The sequence below is a fragment of the Leptonychotes weddellii genome, chromosome X (assembly GCF_054177405.1).
Source record: "Leptonychotes weddellii isolate Sample4059 chromosome X, ASM5417740v2, whole genome shotgun sequence".
NCBI lineage: Eukaryota > Metazoa > Chordata > Mammalia > Carnivora > Phocidae > Leptonychotes > Leptonychotes weddellii.
Genome location: NC_138385.1, coordinates 51,684,040 through 51,710,380, shown reverse-complemented (window position 1 = coordinate 51,710,380; position 26,341 = coordinate 51,684,040). Strand labels below are relative to the sequence as shown.

The 26,341-nt window shown below is 37.2% G+C and overlaps 1 pseudogene; it reads right to left on the bottom strand.

Moving 5' to 3' along the window:
* Nucleotides 1–8,310: 8,310 nt before the first annotated feature.
* On the bottom strand, nucleotides 8,311–9,291 carry LOC102741523 (alpha-ketoglutarate-dependent dioxygenase FTO-like; annotated as a pseudogene).
* Between the last annotated feature and the right edge of the window lie 17,050 nt (nucleotides 9,292–26,341).

Here is a 26,341-nt window from a genome sequence, read left to right as displayed (position 1 = left end):
AGTGGAATGCATTTCAACAAGGTGTGCACTGGTCTGCTTGAGAAATGAGGCCTCCTGCCACCATTGCCACATTGCTGCTGGAACTGAGGTCCTGCAAAATGCATGGGTCAGGAGACAAGCTTTGGTGACATTTGTGCTCGTCTTCTGGCTGAAGGGATTCCAGTGTGGAGACTGAAGCAAGGGTGACTGGAAAGTGTGGATCTGTTGAAGCTTGGGGGCAGCAGGGCTCAGTGTAAGCAAGTGAGGTAACATGTGCGGGTGCTGAGCTGGTTTCCACAGGTAGCTATGTGTTTATTCTGCGAGGTGGAGGAGGGAATTGGCATCTGCCTGCTTCTTTGTTCCTGGAGGGGTCTCCCTGCAATCCCTTCCTCTCTGGGCCATGGTTGGAGATGTGAAAGTAACTCTCTCTCCCCTATTCCCCTGGCATTTTTCAAACTACTGCTTCCATGCTGTATCTATCTCTGTTGCCTGTTTTTTTTTTTTTCCTGCTGTCTACTTAAGGGTGGGGACTCAACTTCCTAATGCCCTCAAGGCTCACCCAGAGCCAAGCCCACTGATTTTTAAAATTCCCGTCTATAAGTCATGCTGGTTGTAAGAACTCACAAACTTTGGCCCTTCTCATTTTCAAAACCAAATGTTATGGGGAATTCATCTTCCCCATGAGGGATTCCACTGCAGGATAGTCTTGCCCTTCTCCAATCCACTGGCTCCCTCCTGGCCAGACAGCCAAGGTTCATTTTGCTCCCAAACCACATCTTTGCCCTTCCTACCTTCTTTGATATAGCCTCTTTTCTACCTTTAGTTATGAAGTTTGCTCTGTCAGTCTTTGAATAATTTTCTGGGTTATTTACTCAGATGTGAGTGTTATCTAGTGGTATGCTTGGGAAGAGGTGAGCTTAGGGTCCTCCTACTCATCCATCTCCCAGCCTCCTCCCAGATTTTCTATTTCTTCTTAAGTCAGTTTGGTAATTTGGGTATTTCTAAAACTTTGTCCATTATCTAGGTTAAGTAGTTTTTGACATATAATTGTTTAAAATAGTCTTTTTTAATCCTTTTTATTTCTATAATATTGGTACTAAGTTCCCTCTCATTCCTGGCTTTAGTAACTGTTTTCTATTTCCTTCTTTGTTGATCTCATTAAAGATTTGTTGTTGTCTTTTTTTTAGTCTTTTCAAAGAACCAACTACGAATTTTTTAATTTTAATATTCTTTGCTATTTTCTACTTTGTTTATTTAAACTCTAATATTTTATATTTCTTTCTCTTTGATTCAAATTTGTTTTCACTTCTTTACTTCATATCTTAAGGTGGACATTTTTATTATGTTTTAAATTTTTTCCCTAAGCACTACTTTCATTGCATGTTATCCATTTTTCTATGTTGTGATTTCATCTTAATTATTTCAATGTATTTTTAAAATTTTATTTGAGGTTTCTTTTCTGACATGTTGATTATGTGTATTTTTTTTCTACATACTTGTGGATTTCCCAAATTTTCTTCTATTATTGATTTATGATTTCATTCCATTGTGGTTATAGAAGATACTTCATATGATTTCTATAGTTTTGAAATTACTGATGATTGTTTTAGGACCTAACATATAAAATAGTCCATGAACACTTGAGAAGAATGTATATTCTGCAGTTATAAGATGAAGTGTTTTATAGACAGCTGTTAAATATAGTTGGTATATAGTGCTGATCAAGTCTTCTACTTCTGTATTTATCATCTACCTAGTTGTTCTACCCATTATTAAAAGTTAGGTATTGAAATCTCCAACTACTACATTTGAATTATCTATTTGTGCCTTTAATTCCAGGAAGTGTTGTATCATTTATTTTAGGATTCTGTTGTTAAGTGTATAGATAATTATAATTGTTATATCTTCTTCATGAATAGCCCCTTTTATTGTAATAGCATATCTTTCTCCATTTTAAATATTTTTGTCTTAAAGTCTTTTTTTACTTTAATTACTATTTGTGCAGTTTTCTTTAACTCAGGAGAAAAAGGAGTTATAAACAAAAAGTATATTTATATGGTCCATTAATCTGTGACAAAGGAGGCAACAATATAAAATGGAAGAAATACAGTCATTTCAAAAATGGTGTTAAGAAAACTGGACAACTACATTCAGAAAACAAAATTGAACCACTACCTTACACTGTATTTAAAAACAATCAAAATGGATTACACACTTTAGTGTAAGACCTGAAATGATAAAACTTGTAGAAGAAAACATAGGCAGTAAGCTTTTTAACATTGGTCTTAACCATATATTTTGTACCAGTTTCCTGATAAAAGGTAAAATAAACAAATGGGGTTACATCAAACTAAAAAGTTTCTGCATAGCAAAAGAAACCACCAACAAAATGAAAAATCAACCTGCTGAATCAGAGAAGATATTTGTAAATCATATTTATGATAAAGGGTTAATATCTAAAACATATATATTAAAAAAACTCATACAATTCAATTGGAAAAAAAACTATTAAAAATATAAATTGGAACTTAGTAGACATTTTTCCAGAGAAAACATCCAAATAGACAACAGGTAGATGAAAGGGTGCTCAACATCTTTAATCATCAGAGAAATATATAATTTTTGAAAGATAGTTTCACTAAATATGAAATTCTTGGTTGATAGTATTTTTCAACACTTTGAATGTCATTTTGCTACCTTTCGACCTCTGAATTATGATGAAAAAATCAGCTGTTAATCTTATTGTGTATCCCTTATACATGGTGATTTGCTTCTCTCTTGCTGGTTTCAAGAATCTCTCTTTCTGGGGCACCTGGGTGGCTCAGTTGGTTAAGCGACTGCCTTTGGCTCAGGTCATGATCCTGGAGTCCCGGGATCGAGTCCCGCATCGGGCTCCCTGCTCAGCAGGGAGTCTGCTTCTCCCTCTGACCCTCCCCCCTCTCATGTGCTCTCTCTCTCTCTCAAATAAATAAAATCTTTAAAAAAAAAAAAAGAATCTCTCTTTCTTTTTGGTTTTCAAACATTTGACTATGATGAGTCTAGGTTTGCATCTCTTTGAGTTTAACTTACTGAATTCACTAAACTTCTTTTGTGTCAATTAATGTTTGTTATCAATTTGGGGGAAATATTGGTCATTATTTCTTCAGCTATCTTTTCTTCCCTGCTGTACTTCTGGAACTCTCATCATTCATCTGTTGGTTTGCATTATGGTGTTCCACATGTCTTTGAGGCTCCTTTTATTTTTTGTCATTTTTCTTTCTGTTTTTCTGACTCAAATAATCTCAACTGAACTATTAAGTTTACTGATTTTTTTCCTAATGCCTACTCAAATCTGCTATCCAGCCCCTCTGGTGATTTTGTTTTTAAATTTCAGTTATTGTACTTTTCAATTCCAGAATTCTTATTTAGGTCCTTTTAAAAAATCTCTATTTTTTATTGGTATTATTTATTTGGTGAGATACTGTTATCATTCTTTCCTTTAGTTCCCTAGACATAATGTGTTTGGGGGAGGGTTTTGTTTTATTTTTTTATTTTTTTTCTAAGATTTTATTTATTTATTTGACAGAGACAGAGACAGCGAGAGCAGGAACACAAGCAGGGGGAGTGGGAGAGGGAGAAGCAGGCCTCCCGCTGAGCTGGGAGCCTGATGTGGGACTCGATCCTAGGACCCTGGGATCACAACCTGAGCCGAAGGCAGTCGCTCAACCAACTGAGCCACCCAGGCGCCCATTGTTTTATTTTTTTAATGAACTATTAAAATAGCTGATTTAGGTTTTATCTAGTAAGTCCAATGTCAGAACTTCCTCACGAACAGTTTCTACTTAGTGATTTTTGTTTTTCTGTATGAACCATACTATTTTTTTTTTTGCACGTATCATTTTTTTTTTAAGAATTTATTTATTTATTTGACACAGAGAGACACAGAGAAAGAGGGAACACAAGCAAGGGGAGTGGGAGAGGGAGAAGCAGGCTTCCCGCGGAGCAGGGAGCCCGATGTGGGACTCGATCCCAGGACCTTGGGATCATGATCTGAGCCAAAGGCAGACACTTTACGACTGAGCCACCCAGTCGCCCCATCATATTTTTTTGATAAGTAGAAATTTTAAATAATGTAATGTAATGACTCTTGAATCAGATTCTATCCTTCCCCCCAAAATGTTTAACTGTTGTTGTTTGCTTGTTTTGTAGCTTTTTTGAACTAGTCCTGCTAAAGCTATATTCTTTTTCACATGCAGCACTGAAGTTTCTACATGGTTAGCTGAGTGGCCTGTTAATTATTTGCTAGAGATATTTTAAATTGTATAGAAAGTATAAGTTTCTCAGTTTTTGCTGAGGTTTTCTAAACAAGATCATAAAAATACACTGTATCAGGGCACCTGAGTGGCTCAGTTGTTGGGCGTCTGCCTTTGGCTCAGGTCATGATCCCATGGTCCTGGGATTGAGCCCTGCATCAGGCTCCCTTCTCCATGGGAAGCCTGCTTCTCCCTCTCCCACTCCCCCTGCTTGTGTTCCCTCTCTCCCTGTGTCTCTCTCTGTCAAATAAATAAATAAAATCTTTAAAAATTGTACACCATATCTTCCACATTGCTCACCCTACTCTTAAATTATTTTCTCTGGTGAAGCCAAGTGCCATGTCATGAGGAAAAGACCACATTGTAAGGAACTAAAGCCTACAGTCAAGGGCCAGAAAAAACAAGTAACTTTTTACTAACTGATGTGTGCATAAGCTTAGTAGTAGGGCCTTTAGCTCTAGTCAAGCTTTCAGATGACTATAAGCCAAACTGACATATTTACATGAACTTCATGAAAAACCTTGTACCAAAACCATCCAACTAAGTCAATTCCAAATTTCTAACTCACAGATATTGCAAAAAAATAAATATTTGGGGGCAACTGGGTGGCTCAGTCAGTTAAACGTCTGCCTTTGGCTCAGTTCATGAACCCAGGGTCCTGGGATTGAGTCCTGCATCTGGCTCCTTGCTCAGTGGGGAGCCTGCTTTTCCCTCTCCCTCTGCAACCCCCAAATAAATTAATTAAATATTTAATAAATAAATAAATAAATATTTGTTGTTTTAGTTCATTAAGTTTTGGGGTATTTTGTTACTTATTAATATATAACTAATAAAGATAGGAAGTTAGAACTATCATAAATGCATAAGAATTTGAGGCTGTGCCTTCAATCCATTCTCACTCTCTAAAAGAGTACACTTCTTGTGATGAGCACTGAGTAATGTACAGAACTGATGAATCCTTATATTGTATGAATATAACACTGTATGTTAATTATACTTGAGTGAAAAAAAAATTAAAAAGCACCAATCTTCCACTAAGGCCAAAAGAAAAACCCTTGATCAAGAGAATTACTTTATCATTAATTGATTATTATATTGTACAAAACTGGGGACACACTATTCACAAATATTTGGCTAAATGTCTCCTAAAAACTTAACAAGAAACCAAAAATACTGAAGGCAGATAGCACTACCTACTAAATGAGCTTTGATTAACCTTTGTAGATGCTTAACGGAAGGTATTACTATAATTATATGATAATATATAAGCTTATAAAAAGTCATTCTGGGGATGAAATGCTGTCTGTTATTAGTGATAAAGTATTCTTTTTAATAACAGAGACTTTGCTAATATTTTCACCCCTTAGAATAATAGATTTTCTACTGCCTAAACTATGAATAATTGTTTTCTGATGTTGTGTGGTTTATTAAAGAAGCAAGTAAAAGTTGGAAGGCCACCAATTATTTATTAATGGGATGGATGCTTACTTCAGGCTAAACTCATTTTAAATACCTATATCATACAACTGGAAACCAAAATAAGCAAAATAACTGGTCATACCAGTCATAACACCAAAATGTTGGGATAGAGACCAATATTTTTAGACTCTATTGTGTGATAGACACTATATGAAATTCTTTATATGCATTATTTTCTTTAATCCTTTTATAATCTTGAGGTAGATGCTATTATTTCACTTATAGGTAAGAAATTTAAGGCTCACGTGACTAAGAAACTTAACCAATTTCACACAGCTAGTAAGATGTTGAGGTTGGATTGAATCACAGAACTATACCTCTGAAACAAATAATACATTATATATTAAAAAAAAGAAGAAGATAGTAGGAAGGGAAAAATGAAGGGGGGGAATCAGAGGGGGAGATGAACCATGAGAGACTATGGACTCTGAGAAACAAACTGAGGGTTCTAGAGGGGAGGGGTTGGGGGGATAGGTTAGCTTGGTGATGGGTATTAAAGAGAGCACATACTGAATGGAGCACTGGGTGTTATACGCAAACAATGAATCATGGAACACTACATCAAAAACTAATGATGTAATGTATGGTGATTAACATAACATAATAAAATTAAATTAAAAAAAAGAAATCAATTATATTTAGCTGCAAAGCTTATATATTTTTTTTACTTCACCACTTCCAGCTTATTGTTGTATGATACGTGTTAACATGAAAGCTGGTTTATAGTACCATTTGTTATGGAATTCTTATATTGGTGGACATAAACATGGCAGCCATTGCAAAAACCAGGGAAAAATATTGCATCATTTATTTTGTGGTCAAGTATAGTTGATACATCAATACTAGATGACTTCAGAGGCAACATTTCTCTACTGGCTCAAAAGGTGTCAAATAATTTTCTTCACAAACATGGAACTATGTTTTATGTCTACTGGTACACTAGGTGTTAGATGATATGGGTTCCTTGAGCTTATTCAGTGGCCAGAAGATATTCAGTTATAACTTCATTCTTTAAAACAAAGATTAATTATTTTGGTATAAAAGAACAGAGTAGGTATTACAATGAAACTAAGATGAGGAAACCCAGATATTTCAAGGTTGAAATGGAAAGCATATCTTAACATTAGAAAGGGGTAGCTTGATCTTACAACCCCATTTTTTGTTTGAATATATCCTCCTTAAGAATGTGTTTGTATGTGTGAGCACACTTATGGGCATGTGTATGTATATGTGTGTGTGTAGTTTGTGAGGGTAAAGAAGCCAAATCCTATAATGTAATAGTCAGGAGTCTCTACATGATAATCAAAAATTGAAATAATAAGAAATAGCTGTATAAGCATGCCATTTAGAAATAGAAAAGCAAATACCAGAAGGAACACATATAAAAGTTGTAAGTGGTGTCTTCTAGATAGCGGGAATTGAGAGGTGGTAAGGGCAAAGGTGTGGACTACTATTTTGTATTATAAGTGTTATATGACTATTTGACTATTTGGCTCTTTAAAACTATTTACCTTAATAAAAATAAAGGTAAAGTTTTAAAAATGTAAAAAAAATTAATATATCCTCCTTGCTTTTACCAATGGTTGACTAATTACTGCTGCCTCAACTTACTTATCTTATAATGGGGACTCCTACATCAACTTTTGGATTTTGCACAAAGCAATAGGCATACATCTTTTTCTTTAATATCCAATAGCATATTTATCATAATACTAGGACACTGAAGACATTGCAAAAGTTCAGGGAATACAAGAAGGAAATAAATACATTGTAATGTAACACTTGATAAAGCTGGCTTACTCATATTTACCTTGGAGTCCTCCATGAGGGCACCCTCTTAAGTAGCTAAAGGTCTATATTCTGGTACCAAAATCTTTTTAACACATACTATGAAGGAGCACCCCAAGAATATCTATACTCTTCTAAGAACAGACCTAAAAAAGCAAGGACCAGTGAGAGAGTGGTTTCTTTTTTCATAAGATAAGGGCTGCATCCCACGGTTTTATTTTCTAACAATTTGTATTTTACCTATTCATAGGTGATAGCCTTATCCTTAAGTCACTCAGGATAACCATGATGTCAATAAAGTACAAACAATAAAGGAAGAAGGACATGTTTTACCTAACGTATGAAACAACATCCAGAAAATATGGGTTTTTTTGTCTCCTAGAAACTCGCTTACACCTGGGTGGAAATATGGTGCTTAGAAGTAACATCTCTGGAGGCAGAATGCCTCATTTCAAATTCTAGTTACATCACCTAGCTGTGTAACTTTGGTAAACTTATTTAACTTTCCACTGCCTCAATTTCATCACAGTAGAAAGAATGTTGATAACAATAATACCTATTCAACAGAATTTGTGAGGTTAAAATAAAATATATGTAAATTGCTTAAAACAGAGCTTTCATCTAAGTGCTAAATACTAGATGCATTATCCTGTAGGCACTGCCCTATTATTTTCTATTGTTTCTTATTGACCTTATTTGTCAATCCTTCCCAATAACCCATGTTAGATCACTGTCTCTACTTTGTACCTGCTCATTTGCTTGTAGAGGATTTTGAGGTGTGATGGTGATAGCTGAGAGAAAGTTTCTGGTGAAAGGGTATTCCCAAGCCAGGAGTCTCTATGTCCCACGAGATCTTAAAACCAACATGCCAAGTATCAGGATCTCTGCCTTCCAGCTGAAGGTCATCCTAACTTTCCTCTTCTGGGCCTTCACAGCTATAACTGTACATGGCCACCGCCAACTGTTCCACCAGATTTTCATCATGATGCCAGCTAATGGCCATTTTCCCCATGCCAAAATAAGGCTCCTCTTTCAGGTATCGCATTTTCTGGGGACCCATGCAATTCAACAAAGTGACACTGTATGCTGCTCTGTTCTTAACGTCCAGACCCTGGGGAAATCTGGACCTATACACACCGGCATGGCATCGATATCAGATATCTCTTTGCAAGTGAGTTCTTCCAAAGCCTGCATGGTCTCTATCTGCAGGTAGTCATTGAGCTTGAGGAAGGTCTGACAGGCAGCTGCTATGCCAGCCTTGTGTTTTGGGCTAGTGCCCTTCACTGGCCAGGGTACCATAAGAGTCTGGTGTTGAGGTACTTGTAGGTGCAGCCTAGGTTGCCAATGAGGAGGCAAGATACCGGAGTGAGCAAATCTTTGCCTTGGATCCTAACCAGATCCCGGAAGAAGCAGCCATGCTTGTGCAGCTTGAGGAAAGCTTCTTGCACTTCTTTTTTTTCCCTCTTAGTTCAAAAGTCAGAGTGCTTTTTTTTAATTATTATTAACATACAGTGTATTATTTGTTTCAGGGGTATAGGTCTGTGATTCATCAGTCTTACACAACACTTTATGGAGCTCCTCGGTTCTGCTGCCAGCTTGTCGGAGAATCAGTTTCGGATATTTCAGCTGCCACTGCTAATAGAATTCATGATCCTTGGGGGTCAGATAAGGAAGCCAAGTATCTTTGAGCTCTTCAAGAAGCCTGTTTCTTAGCTTTGCACTCTCGTTCCTCTGCAATCTGGGTCCACTTCATGGTGCTGCTACAGTCGCGTTCGTCACTGCTCTGAAAAGGTTCTTATTATTATTGAGAACATATGGAGAAATCAATAGCACTGGCAAAGAAACCCCTGTGTTTTCCTTTATTGATTACTGATGAATCAAAACCAGGGTCAGTTTTTTCTTTTGCCCTCCTGGTAATTAAAAAGATTGTTGCAAAAACCAGAGAGGCTTAAAGAATTTTGTTCTGAATTTTCTTTTGTTTTTTTCCTCTTTTTTAATTTTTTTATTTAAATTCAATTTAGTTAACATATACCATATTATTAGTTTCAGATGTAAAATTCAGTGATTCATCAGTTGTATATAACACCCAGTGCTCATTACATGAAATACCTTCCTTAATGCCCATCACCTAATGACTTCATACCACACCCACATACCACAATAAAGGAAGAAGGACATGTTTTGCTGGAATGGATACAGGAATTCTCTCCAGCAACAATCAGTTGGTTCCCTAGGGTTAAGAGACTCTTATGGTTTCCTTTCCTCTTTGTTTTCAACTTATTTTATTTTTCCTTCACTTCCCCTATATTCATCTGTTTTGTTTCTTAAATTCCACACGTGAGTGAAATCACATGGTATTTGTCCTTCTCTGACTGGCTTATTTCACTTAGCCTAATACACACTAGTTCCATCAATGTCATTACAAATGGCAAGATTTCATTCTTTTTGAAGGGTAATATTCCAATCTCTGTGTGTACCACTATTCCTTTTCCATTTATCTGTCAATGGACATCTGGTCTGTTAACTGTTTGTATATCTTCTTTGGAGAAATGTCTGTTCATATCTTCTGCCCATTTCTTGACTAAGTGTTGAGTTCTGTAAGTTCTTTATAGATTTTCGATACCAATCCTTTATCTGAGATTTTTCTAGCAAGAAGTTGCTACAACCTAGGTCAAAGAGGTTACTGCCTATGTTCTCCACTAGGATTTTGACGGATTCCTATCTCACATTTAGGTCTTTCATCCATTTTGAGTTTATTTTTGTGTATGGTATGAGAAAGTGGTCCAGTTTCATTCTTCTGCAAGTGGCTGTCCAATTTTCTCAACACCAAGAGTTGAAGAGACTGTCTTTTTTTCCACTGGATATTCTTTCCTTCTTTGTCGAAGATTAGTTAACCATAGATTTGAGGGTCCATTTCTGGGTTCTCTATTCTGTTCCATTGATTTATGTGTCTGTTTTGTACCATACCGCCTTGACAATTGCAGCTTTCTTTTTTTTAAATATTTTATTTATTTATTTTGACAGAGAGAGAGAGAGCACACAAGCAAGGGTAGTGGCAGGTGGAGGGAGAGGGAAAAGCATCTTATGGTTTCTGGTGCAATTTAAGTGGGATCAATTCCTTGATTTCTTTCTTCTGCTTCATTGTCAGGGTATAGAAATGGAACTGACTTCTGTGCATTGATATTATATCCTGCCACTTTTCTGAATTCCTGTATCCATTCCAGCAACTTTTTGCTGGAGTATTTTGGATTTTCTACATAGATAATCGTATCATCTGTGAAAAATGAAAGTTTGACTTCTTCTTTGCTGATTTAAATGCCTTTTATTTCTTTTTGTTGTCTGATTGTTGAAGCTAGGACTTCCAGTACTATGTTGAACAACAGTGGTGAGAGTGGACATTCCTGTCATATTCCTAACCTTAGGGGAAAGCTCTCAGTTTTCCCCCCATTGAGGATGATATTTATTGTGGGTCTTTCCTACATGACTTTTATGATATTAAGGTATGTTCCCTCTCTCCCTGCACAGTGGAGGGTTTTTACCAAGAAAGGATGCTGTATTTTGTCCAATTCATTTTCTACATCTCTTGAGAAGGTCATATGGTTCTAGTCCTTTCTTTTATTAATGTGGTGTACCACACTGATTGATTTGCAAATGTTGAACCACCCTTGCAGCCCAGGAATAAATCCCACTTGGTCATGGTGAATAATCCTTTTAATGTACTGATGGATCTATTAGCTAGTATCCTAGTGAGAATTTTTGCATCCATGCTCATTAGGGATATTGGTCTCTAATTCTCCTTTATAATGGGGTCTTTTTCTCATTTGGATCAAGGTAATGCTGGATTCATAGAAGGGGTGTGGAAATTTTCCTTCTATTTCTATTTTTTTGGAACAGTTTCAGAAGAATAGGTGTTAATTCTTCTTTTAATATTTGGTTGAATCCCCCTGGGAAGCCACCTGGCCCTGGGCTCTTGTTTGTTGGTAGATTTTTTATTACTGATTCAATTTTGTTGCTGGTTATGGGTCTGTTCAGGTTTTCTATTTCTTTCTGGTTCAGTTTTGGTAGTTTATATGTTTCTACAAATGCATCCATTTCTTTCAGATTTCCTAATTTGTTGGCATATAGTTGCTTATAATAATCTCTTAAAATTGTATTTCTTCAGTGTTGGTTGTGATCTCTCCTGTTTCATTCATGATTTTATTTATTTGGGTCTTTTCTCTTTTCTTTTTGATAAACCTGGCTAGGGGTTTATCAATCTTATTAATTCTTTCAAATAACCAGCTCCTAGTTTCATTGATCTGCTCTACTGTTTGATTTGTTTGTTTTTTTTTTTTATAATTTCTACATCATTAATTTCTAGTCTAATCTTTATTATTTCTCTTCTTCTGCTGGATTTAGGTTTTACTTGCTGTTCTTTTTCCAGCTCCTTCAGGAGTAAGTTTAGGTTGTGTATCTGAGACTTTTCTTACTTCTTGAGGAAGGTCTGTATTGCTATATACTTCCCTCTTAGGACCGCCTTTCCTGCATCCAAAAGGTACTGAAGTGTCATGTTCTCATTTTCATTTGCTTCCATTTATTTTTTTAAAATTCTTCCTTAAGGGGCGCCTGGGTGGCTCAGTTGTTAAGCGTCTGCCTTCGGCTCAGGTCATGATCCCAGGGTCCTGGGATCAAGCCCCGCGTCGGGCTCCCTGCTCCGTGGGAAGCCTCCTTCTCCCTCTTCCACTCCCCCTGCTTGTATTCCCTCTCTCGCTGTGTCTCTCTCTGTCAAATAAATAAATAAAATCTTTAAAAAAAAATTCTTCCTTAATTTCCTGGTTGATCCATTCTTTCTTTAATAGGATGCTCTTTAACCTCCATGTATTTGTGGTTCTTCCAAATTTTTTCTTGTTGTAGTTGACTTCAAGTTTTAAAGCATTTTTGTCAGAAAATATGCATGGTATGATCTCAATCTTTTTGTACTGGTTGAAACCTGATTTGTGACCCAGTCAGTATGTGATCTATTCTGGGGAATGTTCCATGTGCACTTGAGAAGAATGGATATTCTACTGCTCTAGGATGAAATTCTCTAAATATATCTGTGAAGTCCATCTGGTCCTATGTGTCATTCAAAGCCCTTGTTTCCTTGTTGATCTTCTGCTTAGATGATATGTCCATTGCTGTGAGTGGTGTCTTAAAGTTCCCTACTATTATTGTGTCATTATCAATGCATTTCTTTCATTTGTTATTAATTGGTTTATATATTTGGCTGCTCTCAAGTTAAGGGCATAAATATTTGCAATTGTTAGATCTTCTTGTTGGGTAGACCCTTTTACTATGATATAGTATCTTTCTTCATCTCTTCTTACAGTCTTTGGTTTAAAATCTAGTTTGTCTGATATAATGATGGCTACTTCAGCTTTTTTTTTTTTGATACCTTTGTCATGGTAAATAGTTCTCCACCCCCTCTTTCAATCTGGGTTCTAAAATGTGTCTCTTGTAAGCAGTATATCGATGGATTTTGTTTTTTGTTTTTTTATCCATTCTGATACCTTATGTCTTTTGATTGGAGCATTTAGTCCGTTTACATTTGGAGTAATTATGGAAAGATATGAATTTAGTGCCATTGTATTACCTGTAAAGTTGCTGTTCCTGTAGATTTTCTCTGTTCCTTTCTGTTTTTTGTTTCTTAGGGCTTTATTTTCACTCAAAGGTTTCACTTTAATATTTCTTGCATGGCTGGTTTAGTGTTCTCATCTTCCTTAATTTTTGTTTGTCCCAGAAACTCTTTATCTCTCCTTCTATTCTGAATAACAGCTTTGCTAGATAAAGTATTCTTGGCTGCATATTTTTCCCATTTAGCGCATTGAATATATCTTGTGAGTCCTTTCTGGCCTGCCAGGTCTTTGTGGACAGTTCTGCTGCCAGCCGTATGTATCTACCCGTCTAGGTTAAGGACTTCTTGTGCTAAGCTTCTTTCAGGATTTTCTCTTTATCTCTGAAATTTGCAAGCTTCACTATTTTATGTCAAGGTGATAACTTATTTTTATTGATTTTGAGGGGACTTCTCTGTGCCTCCTGGACTTGAATGCATGTTTCCTTCCCCAGGTTAGGGAAGTTCTTTGCTATAAGTTGTTCAAATAAACCTTCTGCCCCTCTTTGCCACTCTTCAGCTTCTGGGATCCCTATTATCCAAATATTATTTTGCTTTATGGAATAGCTGAGTTCTCGAAGTCTCCCTTCCTGATACAGTATTTGTCTTTCTCTCTTCATATCAGCTTCCTTATTTTCCATGATTTTGTCTCCTATATCACTGACTCTGTCTTCTGCTTCATTTAACCTCGCTGTTAAAACTTCCCTTTCTGACTGCATCTCAGTAATGTATTTTTAATTTTGGCCTGACTATATTGTAGTTCTTATATGTCTATAGTAAGGGATTCTCTAGTGTCTTCTATGCTTTTTTCAAGCCCACCTAGTATCTTTATAGTCATTCTTTTTAGTTCCAGTTCAGACATTTCACTTATATCCTTATTGATTAAATCCCTGGCAGTGAGTATCACCTCTTTTTCTTTCTTTTGGGGTGAATTCTCCATCTAGTCATTTTGTCCAGAAAAGAAATAAGGAAAGAAAAAGAAAAAAACAACAGCAATAACAACAACAGCAACAGAAACTTCAGGAAGTTTTCTGTTGTATGCTGTGTACACTCTGCTCTTGTGTTTTTGCTGTTCTTTCCCACTCATCCTTCCTCTACATAGTTCCTCCTTGCTTGTAGTGGGAAGTGTTTGGACCTTTCAGTAGTTGTGCTCTGAATTGTTCTTCAAAATAAGCCTGTAAAAGAAAAAAGAAAAGAAAAATAAAATGAAAAATAAACAAAAATGAAAAAACCTGATCCAAGACCAAAGGAAAAGGAACAAACATACAAACAGGCAAACAATAAACTATAAGCTTGATTCTAAAAAAAATAAGAAAGAAGGAAGGAAAAAAGAGTAAGTATAGAAGAAAAGAGAAAAAAATTAAGAAGCCTGATCTGAAAAACAAGAGAAGGAAACAAACAAACCAACAAATGAACAAGAGATTATAATCCTGATCCAAAAAAAAAAAAAAAAAAACAGAGAGAGAAAAGAAAAAGAAAGATATATAAAAAATAAAAGATAAAGAATAAAAAATAAGAAATAGAAAAATAAAGAATTTTTAAAAATTTAAAACAATTGAGAACAGAGGAGTAAAAAAAATTTTTTTAAAAAGAAGCAAACCTGGTCCTATTTCCACTGGAAGTTAATATTTGGAGCTTTCTTTAATCAGTAGACTTGGTATATGTGGGGGCTTGTATTGGTCTTCTAAGGGAGAGGACTGCTGGGCTGGTTCATAATCTGTCTTGCCCTAGTGAAAACACCCCTGCTGGGTGCAAGGGGGTGGGGTTTAGTGTAGGGGACTCCATACTCCACTGGAGGCATGGTGATTCTCTATGAAGTCTGACTGCTGGTGTGCGGGGATGAGAGAGGGGTGGTGGTGGAGAAAGAATATGGTGTCACCTTGTCTTCTTGTCCCTGGGGAGGGTAACTCCTGGCCACCTCTTTTCAGGACACTCTCTTTAAAAAGCAAACTCTCTCGTGTGTCCTGTGCTTTTGTCAGTTCCCTGCCCTAAACCTTTCTGTGCCCAGGCCATTAACATTGCCTAGAGCCACAGATCTCCTGTATTTTATCTCTGGTTGGTGGCTGGGATTCAAAACTACAAGTTTTAAAGGGCCTGGTAAGGTGCGGGGTCACTTCCATCCCCTGGAGGAGAGGTTTGGGGTGTGCCCAGCACTGCCTTATCCCCAAAAAGCAGTTGCACAGTGCACCCGCAGAGGCTGGAGTTCAGTGCAATGCTCAGCGAGAAGCTAGAACGAGGTTATTGGCTGTCTGCAAGGGACTCAGTCCCCTACTCTGTTCTGTCCCAGAAAAGCCCTCACAGAGACTTCAATCTGTTGCAGCAGTGAAAAGTGCTGGCCAGGTTATCTGCAATCAGCTCCTGTCTGCTTTCTGCTCAGTTCTGCTACAAAAAAACAGCTGTTCCATGCACACATGGAAGTTTAAGCCTATTGTGGCTTACAGTGAAAAGTTGAGGTTTTCTGCGCTCTGCACCCACCTTTGACCCTGGTGTAAAGCACAGCTCAGTGGCTCCTTGTTGGCCTTTTGTCCTTGGAGAAACAAAATATGCTCTTCCAAAATGACTTCCAGGAAGTGGGGTCATTTCTCCCTGTGCGACCCAGGGGATCTCCTCACCATGGCTTATGCCCTTACCCTCTGCGCTGTCTCCCATTTTTCCTTCTCCCTGTCTTTGCTCTGCAAAAAGGGTTCCCTCCCCTTCAAGGCCACCTGGCTTTCCTCTCCCTAAATTCATGGCTCCAAACCTTATATCTGCTACATTCTCTCCTTCCAACTATGCAGATTGTTTCCTTAGTCCTCAGATGGTCTAGTTGAATGTTGATCTAGCTATATTCGAAGGATGAGACAAGTTCAGGGTCCCCCTACTATTCCACCATCTTAACTCTCCTCCCCCTTTTCACTACTTTTTGCCATTGTAATTACTAAGTGTCTTGGTCTGGACCTCTTTGGATTGATTTTGTGAGGGGATCTCTGTGTTTCCTGGATCTGGATATCTATTTCCTTCCCCAGATTAGGAAAGTTTTCAGCTATTATTTCTTTCTTTTTTTATGTTATGTTAATCACCATACATTACATCATTAGTTTTTGATGTAGTGTTCCATGATTCACTGTTTGTGTATAACACCCAGCGCTCCATGCAGAACGTGCCCTCTTTAATACCCATCACCAGGCTAACCCATCCCCCCACCCCCCTCCCCTCTAGAGCCCTCAGTTTGTTTATAAGAGTCCATAGTCTCTCATGGTTCATCTCCCCCTCTGATTTCCCCCCCTTCATTCTTCCCCTCCTCCTATCTTCTTCTTCTTCTTCTTCTTTTTTTTTTTTAACATATAATGTATTATTTGTTTCAGAGGTACAGGTCTGTGATTCATCAGTCTTACACAATTCACAGTGCTCAGCTATTATTTCTTCAAGTAATTTTTCTGTCCCCTTTCTCTCTCTTCTTCTGGAGTCCCTATAATGCAAATGTTATTATGCTTGATGGAGTCACTGCATTCCTTAAGTTTATTCTCATTTTGCATAATTCTTTTTTCTCTCATTTGATCAGCTTGTTTATTTTCCACTATTCTGTCTTCCAGGTTGTTAATTCATTCCTCTGCTTACTCTAGCCTGCTATTTATTCCATTTAATGTATTTTAAATTTCATTTATTGTGTTCTTTATCTCTGATTGGTTCTTTTCTATATCTTTGTTAAGGGTCTCACTGATGTTTTCCACTCTTCTGTCAAGTCCTTTGAGCATCTTTATGATCATTCCTTTAAATTGTCTATCAGACATATTATTTATATCCATTTCTCTTTGGTCTCTTGCTGTGGTTTTGTCCCGTTATTTCATTTGAGACAAATTCCTCTGCGTCCTATTTTTTTTTCTAACTCTCTGTGTCTATTTCTCTGAGTTAAGAAAGTCAGCTACACCAATCCTCTTAAAAGTAGTGGGTGGGGGGCGCCTGGGTGGCTCAGTCGTTAAGCATCTGCCTTCGGCTCAGGTCATGATCCCAGGGTCCTGGGATCAAGCCCTGCATTGGGCTCCCTGCTCCGCAGGAAGCCTGCTTCTCCCTCTCCCACTCCCCCTGCTTGTGTTCCCTCTCTCACTGTGTCTCTCTCTGTCAAATAAATAAATAAAATCTTAAAGAAAAAAAGTAGTGGGTGGTGCATACACTTTTAACAAGTTGGGGCTTGTCCTCTTCCAGAGGTGTTTGTCACTGAATATGATGCTAGCTGTGGGTTTTTCATATATGGTCTTTATTATGTGAAGGTATATCCAAATCCATTTTACTGGAAGAGTTAAGATGGCAGAGTAGTAGGGGGACCCTATGTTGCCTTGTCCCTCAAACAAAGCTAGACATATATCAAATCATTCTGAACACCCAAGAAATAGATCTGAGGACTGAAAGAACAAACTGCACAACTAGAGGGAGAGAAGAGGCTACATTGTGGAAATTAGGATGTGTAGAGAATTGATTAGGGGGAGAAAAGAATCCCAGGTGCTGTGAAGCAGAGTGACTCCTAATCATGGACAGTGGAAAGAAAGAGAGAGAAAGGGAGGGAGGGAGAGATAGAGAGCAGCATACAGGGGATTGCACAAGAAAAACACTCCCCCAAAACCATTGACTGGGAAAATGAAAGGTGCTGATTATTGTGAGTTTTTACAGCCAGGAGAGCTCAACTGCAGTTTTAGAAATCTGTGCAGTGGCTGGTGTAGAGACTGGCAGGCACAGTGGTGCTCCTGTGGAGAAGGAGGGCAGTGGCCCAAGAGGGGACAACATGATCTGCAGATTCCCTGGGATACACTGTGAGAGAAGGTTCCCCTTTCTTAGAATGCATGTGAGAGAGGTGGCACTGCCTATCAGGGAACAAAGGAGCCAGTGGGTGTCACTGTGCCTTCCAGTTCTTTAGCATAAGGGCAGAGACACATGCTCAGGGCAGCAAACCTGGACACTGGGTTTTTGCTACACTTTACTCTAAACTCCAAGCTCCTGTGCATTGTGGAACTGCCCTTCTGGGACAAACCAGCACCAGACAAAGCACAGTGAGACCCTCCCCCAAAGGATCAGCATGGATCCATACCAGGCCTGATCCCTAAAGTTTGGAGTTTTGAAACTCAACCATTGTGCTTGAGATAAAGCACAGGTTCATTGTGCTGTTGGGCAGGCAGATGGCCCAGATACAGACATGGTGAAGGCAGGGATCTGAGGGATGCCTAGGATATATGAGGAGAGACTGTTTGCTCTTCTGTGAGGGTTTCCCTGATAGTGACTGGTGGGAACTAACCCCACCAAGGATGAAGAAGAAGTCTGACACCATTTTTCTCTGCCACCCACCAACACAGACTGACTTCAGTGAGCAGCATAGCACCCAAAGTGGAGGCCTGAGCCACCTACAACAAGCCCCATCCCCTTTGATCTGCAGGTGCTTCTTTACTAGTGAAAATTTTCCTGAGAACCAGAGCATCACACCCCTCCCTAAGAAGACCAGTGATTATAAATATAATTTATTTATTTATATTTATATTTATATTTATATTATATTTATATTTATTTATATTTATATTTATTTACATTATAAATAAAATATATTATAAATAATATAAATAAATGAAGTCTACTAACCATAGAGTGCTGCCAAGCTTCAGCTCTAGTGGAAATACCATTAGGTCTCTTTTAACAAGCAGAGGAGAGCACAACTAGTTAAAACTCGCCACACACTGGACAAGGTCCAAACTCTTCCCACCGGAGGCAAGAAAAACTCTGCCCTGTGTGACCCAAGGAAAAACTCTGCAGAGGACCAACCTGAGGGAAAGAGCAACCAAACACAGCAGCAGAATGCACACACCATACACCAGAAAAAAATTCTTAAAGTGTCAGGCCCTAGACAGTATATGACCTCGTCTTCATAAAGCCCTTACTCTTGGGAGCAGGAAACATAAGGCTTTCCTAACATACAAAAGAAGACAAAGACCTAGACAAAATGCCTAAAGGAAGGAATTCATCCCAAAAGAGAGAACAAGAAAAGGTCACAGAAAGAGATCTAATCGAAACAGATATAAGTAATATGACAGATCCAGAATTTAAAACAACAATCATGAGGATACTAGCTGGGCTTGAGAAAAGCATAGAAGACACCAGGGACTCCCTTACCACAAAGATAAAAGACCTAAAAACTAGTCAGACTAAAATTAAAAAAAAAAAAAGCTATAACTGAGATGCAAAACTGAATAGATGTAATGATGACAAGGAGGGAAGAACCAAAGGAAAGAAGAAGTTATATAGAAGATAGAACTATGGAAGATAATGAAGTTGAAAATAAGAGGGAAAGAAAAATACTGGATAGTGAATGTAAACATAGGGAACTCAGAGATTCCATAAAGCATAATAACATTCATATCATAAGAGTCCCAGTAGAAGAAGAAAAGGGACAGAAGGTTTATTAGAACAAATTATAGCTGAAAAATTCCCTAATCTGGAGAAGGAAACAGACATCCAAATCCAGGAGGCACAGAGAATGCCCATCAAAATCAACAAAAGCAGGACAACAAGACATATCGTAGTAAAATTTACAAATTACAGAGATAAGGAAAACATCCTGAGATTAGCAAGAAAAAAAGATTCTCTACTGTATAAGAGAAGACCAAAAAGGTAGGGAGGAGACCTATCCACAAAAACATGGCAGGCCAGAAGGGAGTGGTATGATATATTCAACATGCTGAATGGGAAAAATGGCACCCAAGTATATTTTAATCAACAAGGCTGTCATTCAGAATAGAAGGAGAGATAAAGAGTTGCCCAGATAAAGAAAAACTAAAGGAGTTTGTGACCACTGAGGCATCCCTGCAAGAAATATTAAAGGGGACTCTCTGAGTGGGAAAAAAAGGCCAAAAGTGACAAAGACTACAAAGGAACAGAGAAAATGTCCAGAAACAACAACTTTACAGGTAATACAATGGCACTAAATTCATATCAATAATCGTTCTCAATAGAAATGGACTAAGTGCCCCAGTCAAAAGACATATCAAATGTCAAATGTCAAATTATCAAATGTCAGAATGGATTAAAAAAAAAAAAAGACCCATCAGGACACCTGGGAGTCTCAGTTGGTTGAGCATCTGGCTCTTGGTTTTCAGCTCAGATCATGATCTCAGGGTTGTGGGAATGAGCCCTGAGTCAGGCTCCATGCTCAGTGGGGAGTCTGCTTGCAGAGTCTTTCTCTCAGCCCCTCCCCCACCCACTCACAAACACTCTCTCTAAAATAAATAAGCAAATCTTTAAAAACCCAAGATATATCTATATGCTGTCTAAAAGAGACTCATTTTAGAACTAAAAACACCTCCAGATTGAAAGTGAGGGGATAGAGAAACATTGTTCATGCTAATGGACATCAAAAGAAAGCCAGAATAGCCATATTTATACCAGATAAACTAGATTTTAAACCAAAGGTTGTAAGAAGAGATGAAGAAGGGCACTATATCATAATAAAGGGGTCTATTCAAAAGAAGATCTAACAATTGTAAATATTTATGTCCCTATCTTGGGAGCACCCAAATATAAAAAACAATTAATAACAAACATAAAGAAACACACTGATAATAATGCAATAATAGTAGGGGATTTTAATACCCAACTTACAGCAATGGACAAATCATCTAAGGAGAAAATAAAGAAGGAAACAATGGTTTTGAATGATGCACTGGACCAGATGGACTTAACAGATATATTTAGAACATTCCATCCTAAAGCATCAGACTATACATTCTTTTCAAGTACACAAGGGACATTCTCCAGAATAGATCACATACTGGTTCACAAATCAGGCCTCAACCAATATAAAACAAATGAGATCATACCATTCATATTTTTCTACCACAATGCTATGAAACATGAAGTCAACCATAAGAAAAAAATTGGAAAGACCACAAATACATGGAGGGTAAAATACATCCTATAAAGAACAAATGGGTTAAACAAGAAATTAAAGATGAAATTTAAAAAAGTATACATGGAAACAAATGAATACAAAAACATGATGGTCCAAATCCTTTGGTATCCAGCAAAAGTGGTCAAAGAGGGAAGTATATAGCAATAAAGGCTTCCCTGAAGAAGCAAGAAAAATCTCAAAAACACAAGCTAACCTTCCACCTAAGAAGCTGGAAAAAGAACAGCAAATGAAGTCTAAAGACAGCAGAAAAGAAGTAATAAAGATTAGAGCAGAAATAAATAACATAGAAACAAAAGAAAATCAGTAAAACTAGGAACTGTTCATTGAAAGATTTAATACAATTGATAAACCCTGGGATGCCTGGGTGGCTCAGCCAGTTAAGTGTCTGTCTTTAGTTCAGGTCATGATCCCAGGGCCCTGGGATTGAGTCACGTATTGGGCTCCTTGCTCATCAGGGAGTCTGATTCTCCTTCTGCCTGCTGCTTCCCCTTGCTTGTTCTCTCTCTCTCTCTCTTTCTCAAATAAGTAAATAAAATCTTAAAAAAATAAAAATAAAATTGATAAAACACTAATCAGGCTTATCAAAAAGAAAAGAGAAAGGACCCAAATAAATGAAATCACAAATGAGAGAGGAGAGATCACAACCACCACCACAGAAATACAATTATAAGAAAATATTATGAAAAATTATGTGCCAACAAATCAAACAATTTGGAAGAAATGGATAAATTCATAGAAACATAAAAACTACCAAAACTGAAATAGGAAGAAATAGAAAACTTGAATAAGCTGATAACCAGCAAAGAAATTGAATCAGTAACCAAAAATCCCCCAACAAACAGAAGTCCAGGGCTTGATGGATTCACAGGGGAATTCTGCCAAACATTTAAAGAAGAGTTAATACCTATTCTTCTCAACATCTTTAAAAAAAAATTGAAATAGAAGTAAAACTTCCAAACTCATTCTACTAGATCAGCATGACCTTGATTCCAAAACCAGATTAAGTCCCCACTACAAAGGGAATTACAGGCCAATATCCCAGATGAACATGGATGCAAAAATTCTCAACAAAATACTAGCAAATCAAATCCAACAGTACATTAAAAGAATCATTCAACATGATCAAGTGGGATTTATTCCCGGGCTACAAGAGTGGTTCAATATTCACAAATCAATCAACATGATACACTACATTAATCAAAGAAATGATGAACCTATGATCCTCTAAATTGATGCAGAAAAAGCATTTGACAAAATACAACATCCATTCTTGATAAAAACCCTCAACAAAGTAGTGATAGAGCAATCATATCTGAACATTACAAAGGATGTATAATAAAGATCTACATCTAATATAATCCTCAGTGGGGAAAAACTGAGATCTTTTCCTCTATGGTTAAAAACAAGAAAGGGATGTAAACTCTTACCTTTGTTATTTAACAGAGCAGTGGAAGTCCTGGACTCAGCAATCAGACAACAAAGAGAAATAAAAGCCATCCCAATTGGCAAGGAAAAGTCAAATGTTCACTTTTTGCAGAAGACATGATACAATATATACAAAACCCAAAAGGCGCCACCAAAAAATCACTAAAAGTGATACTCAAATTCAGTAACGTTAAAGAATACAAAATGAACATGAAAAAATCTGTTGCATTTCTATGCATCCAATAATGAAGCAGCAGAACAAAAATCAAAGAATTGATCCCATTTACAATAGCACCAAAAAAAAAAAAAAAAGATACCTAGGAATAAACCTAAGCAAAGAGGTAAAAGATCTGTACTCTGAAAACTTTAGATCACTTACAAAAGAAATTGAAAATTACACAAGTAAATTAAGAAACATTCCATGCTCAAGGGTTAGAAGAACAAATATTGTTAAAAAGTCTATACTACCCAAAGCAATGTACATATTTAATGCAATCCCTCCCAAAATACTAGCAGCATTTTTCACAAAACTACAACAAAGAATCCGAAAATGTGTATGGAAACAGAAAAGACCCCAAATAACCAAAGCTCCTGCTGAGCAAGGAGCCCGATGCGGGACTTGATCCCAGGCCCCTAGGATCAGGACCTGAGCTGCAGGCAGATGCTCAAATGACTGAGCAACCCAGGCATCCCACTGGACCACTTTCTTACACCATACTCAAAAATAAATTCAAAATGGATGAAAGACCTACATGTGAGACAGGAAACCATCAAAATCCTAGAGACCACAAGCAGCAACCTCCTTGACAGCAGCCGTAACAACTTACTAGACAGTTGTCCTGAGGCAAGGGAAACAAAAGCAAAAATGAACTGTTGGGACTTCATCAAGATAAAAAGCTTCTGCACAGCAAAGGAAACAGTCAACAAAACTAAAAGACAACCTTCAGAATGGGAGAAGATATTTGCAAATGACATATCTGATAAAGGGTTAGTATCCAAAATATATAAAGAACTTTAGATCAAACTCAACACTGAAAAGATTAATAATCCCATTAAAAATGGGCAGAAGATATGAATAGACCTTTTCCCAAAGATGACATACAGATGGCCAAGAGACACATGAAAAAATGCTCCACATCACTTGGCATCAGGAAAATACAAATCAAAACTGCAATGAGATATCAACCCACACCTGTCAGAATGGCTAAAATTAAGAACACAGGAAACAACGGACTGGGCAAGGATGCAAAGAAAGGGGAACTCTCTTACAGTGTTAGTGGGAATGAAAACTGGTGCAGCCAATCTGGAAAACAGTATGGAGGTTCCTCAAAAAGTTAAGAATAGAACTCGCCTACAATCTAGCAATTGCACTACTAGGTATTTACCCAAATGATACAAAAATAATGATTAGATGGAACACATGCACCCAATGTTTATAGCAGTGTTATCAACAATATCCAAATTATGGAAGGAACCCAAATGTCCATCAACTGATGAATAGATAAAGAAGATGTGGAATATATATACAACAGAATATTACACAGCCTTAAAAGTAATGAAATCTTGGGACACTTGAGTGGCTCAGTCAGTTAAGCATCTGCCTTCGGCTCAGGTCATGATCCCAGGGTCCTGGGATTGAGTCCCGCATCTGGCTCCTTGCTCAGTGGGGAGCCTGCTTCTCCCTCTGCCTGCTCTGCCTGCTGCTCCCCCTGCTTGTGCACTCTCTCTCTTTCTGACAAATAAATAAAATCTTTTAAAAAAATAATGAAATCTTGCCATTTGCAATGACATGGATGGAGCTAAAGAGTATTATGCTAATGATAATAAGTCTGTCAAAGAAAGACAAATACCATATTATTTCACTCATATGTGGAATTTAAGACACAACACAAATGAGCATAAGGGGGAAAGAGGGAGGCAAAGCATAAGAGACTCTTAACTATGGAAAAGAAACTGAGGGTTGCTGGAGGTGATGTGGGTGAGGGGATGGGCTAAATGGATGAATGGTATTAAGGAGGGCATTTGTTGTGATGAGCACTGTGTGTTATATATACGTGAAAATCACTAAATTCTACTCCTGTACCTAATATTACACTATATGTTAAGTCATTAGTATTTAAATAAAAGCTTATTTTAAAAATCCACTTTATTGAGAGTTTTGATCAGAAACAGATGTTGAATTCTGTCAAACCCCTTTTCTGTATCTACTGAGATGATTATATGATTTTTATTTTTTATTTTGTTGATGTGGTATATCACATTGATTGAGTTGCAGATAGTAAACCATCCTTGCATTCCCAGAATAAATCTCACTTTATCGTGATGAATGATCTTTTAATATATTGATGAATATGTTTTGCTAATATTTTGTTGATGATTTTTGCATCTATGTTCACCAGGGTTATTGGCCTGAAGTTTTCTTTTTTTGGTATATTTGTCTCTTTTTGGTATCATGATAATGCTGACCTCATACAATAAATTTGGACATTTTCTTTCCTCTTCTATTTTTTAAAACTGTTTAGGAAAAATAGGTAATAACCCTTCTTTAAATGTTTGGTAGAGTTCATCTGTGAACCCATCTGGTCATGGGCTCTTTTTGTAGTTTTTAAATCACTGATTCAATTTTGTTACTAGTAATTAGTCTGTTCCAATTTTCTATTTCTTCCTGATTAGGTTTGGAAGATTATACTCTTCCAGGAATTTATCCATTTCTTCTAGGTTGTCCAATTTGTTGACATATAATTTATTACAGTATTGTTTTGTAATCCTTTGTATTTCTGTGGTGTCATTTGTTCTATTTCATTTCTGCTTTTATTTGAGCCCTTTTTCTTTTCCTTTTTTTATTAGTTTTGTTAAAGGTTCATCGATTTTTTTGATCTTTTCAAAAAACAAGCTCTTCGTTTCATTGATTTTTCATATTTCTTTATTAGTCTCTATGTCATTTATTTCTGCCCTGATAGTTATTATTTCCTTGCTTCTACTTAACTTTGGCTTTGTTTGTTCTATTTTTTTCTACCTCCTTTTGGTATAAGGTTAGGATGTTTATTTGAGCTTCTTTCTTTACTTTTTTAAAATTTTTTTATTTATCTTTTTGGGGGGTCTTTATTTTTTTAATTTAATTTTATTATGTTATGTTAGTCACCATACAATACATCATTAGTTTTTGATGTGGTGATCCATGATTCATTGTTTTCATGTAACACCCAATGCTCCATGCAGTACATGCCCTCCTTAATACCCATCACCAGGCTAACCCAACCCCCCCCAAAACCCTCGGTTTGTTTCTCAGAGTCCATAGTCTCTCATCATTCATCTCTCCCTCCAATTTCCCCCTTCATCTTTCCCTTCCTTCTCCTAATGTACTCCATGCTATTCCTTATGTTCCACAAATAAGTGAAACCATATGATAATTGACTTTCTCTGCTTGACTTATTTCACTTAGCATATTCTCCCACAGTCCCATCCATGTTGAGGTAAAAGTTGGGTCTTCATCCTTTCTGATGGCTGAGTCATATTCCATTGTATATATGGACCACATCTTCTTTATCCATTCATCTCTTGAAGGGCATCTTGGCTCTTTCCACAGTTTGGCTATTGCAGACATCACTGCTATGAACATTGGGGTGCATATGGCCCTTCTTTTCACTACATCTGTGTCTTTGGGGTAAATACTCTGGAGTGCAATTGCTGGGTCATAGGATAACTCTATTTAATTTTTTGAGGCACCTCCACACTGTTTTCCAAAGTGGCTGTACCAACTTGCATTCCTACCAACAGTGTAAGAGGGTTCCCCTTTCTCCACAACCTCTCCAACATTTGTTTTTT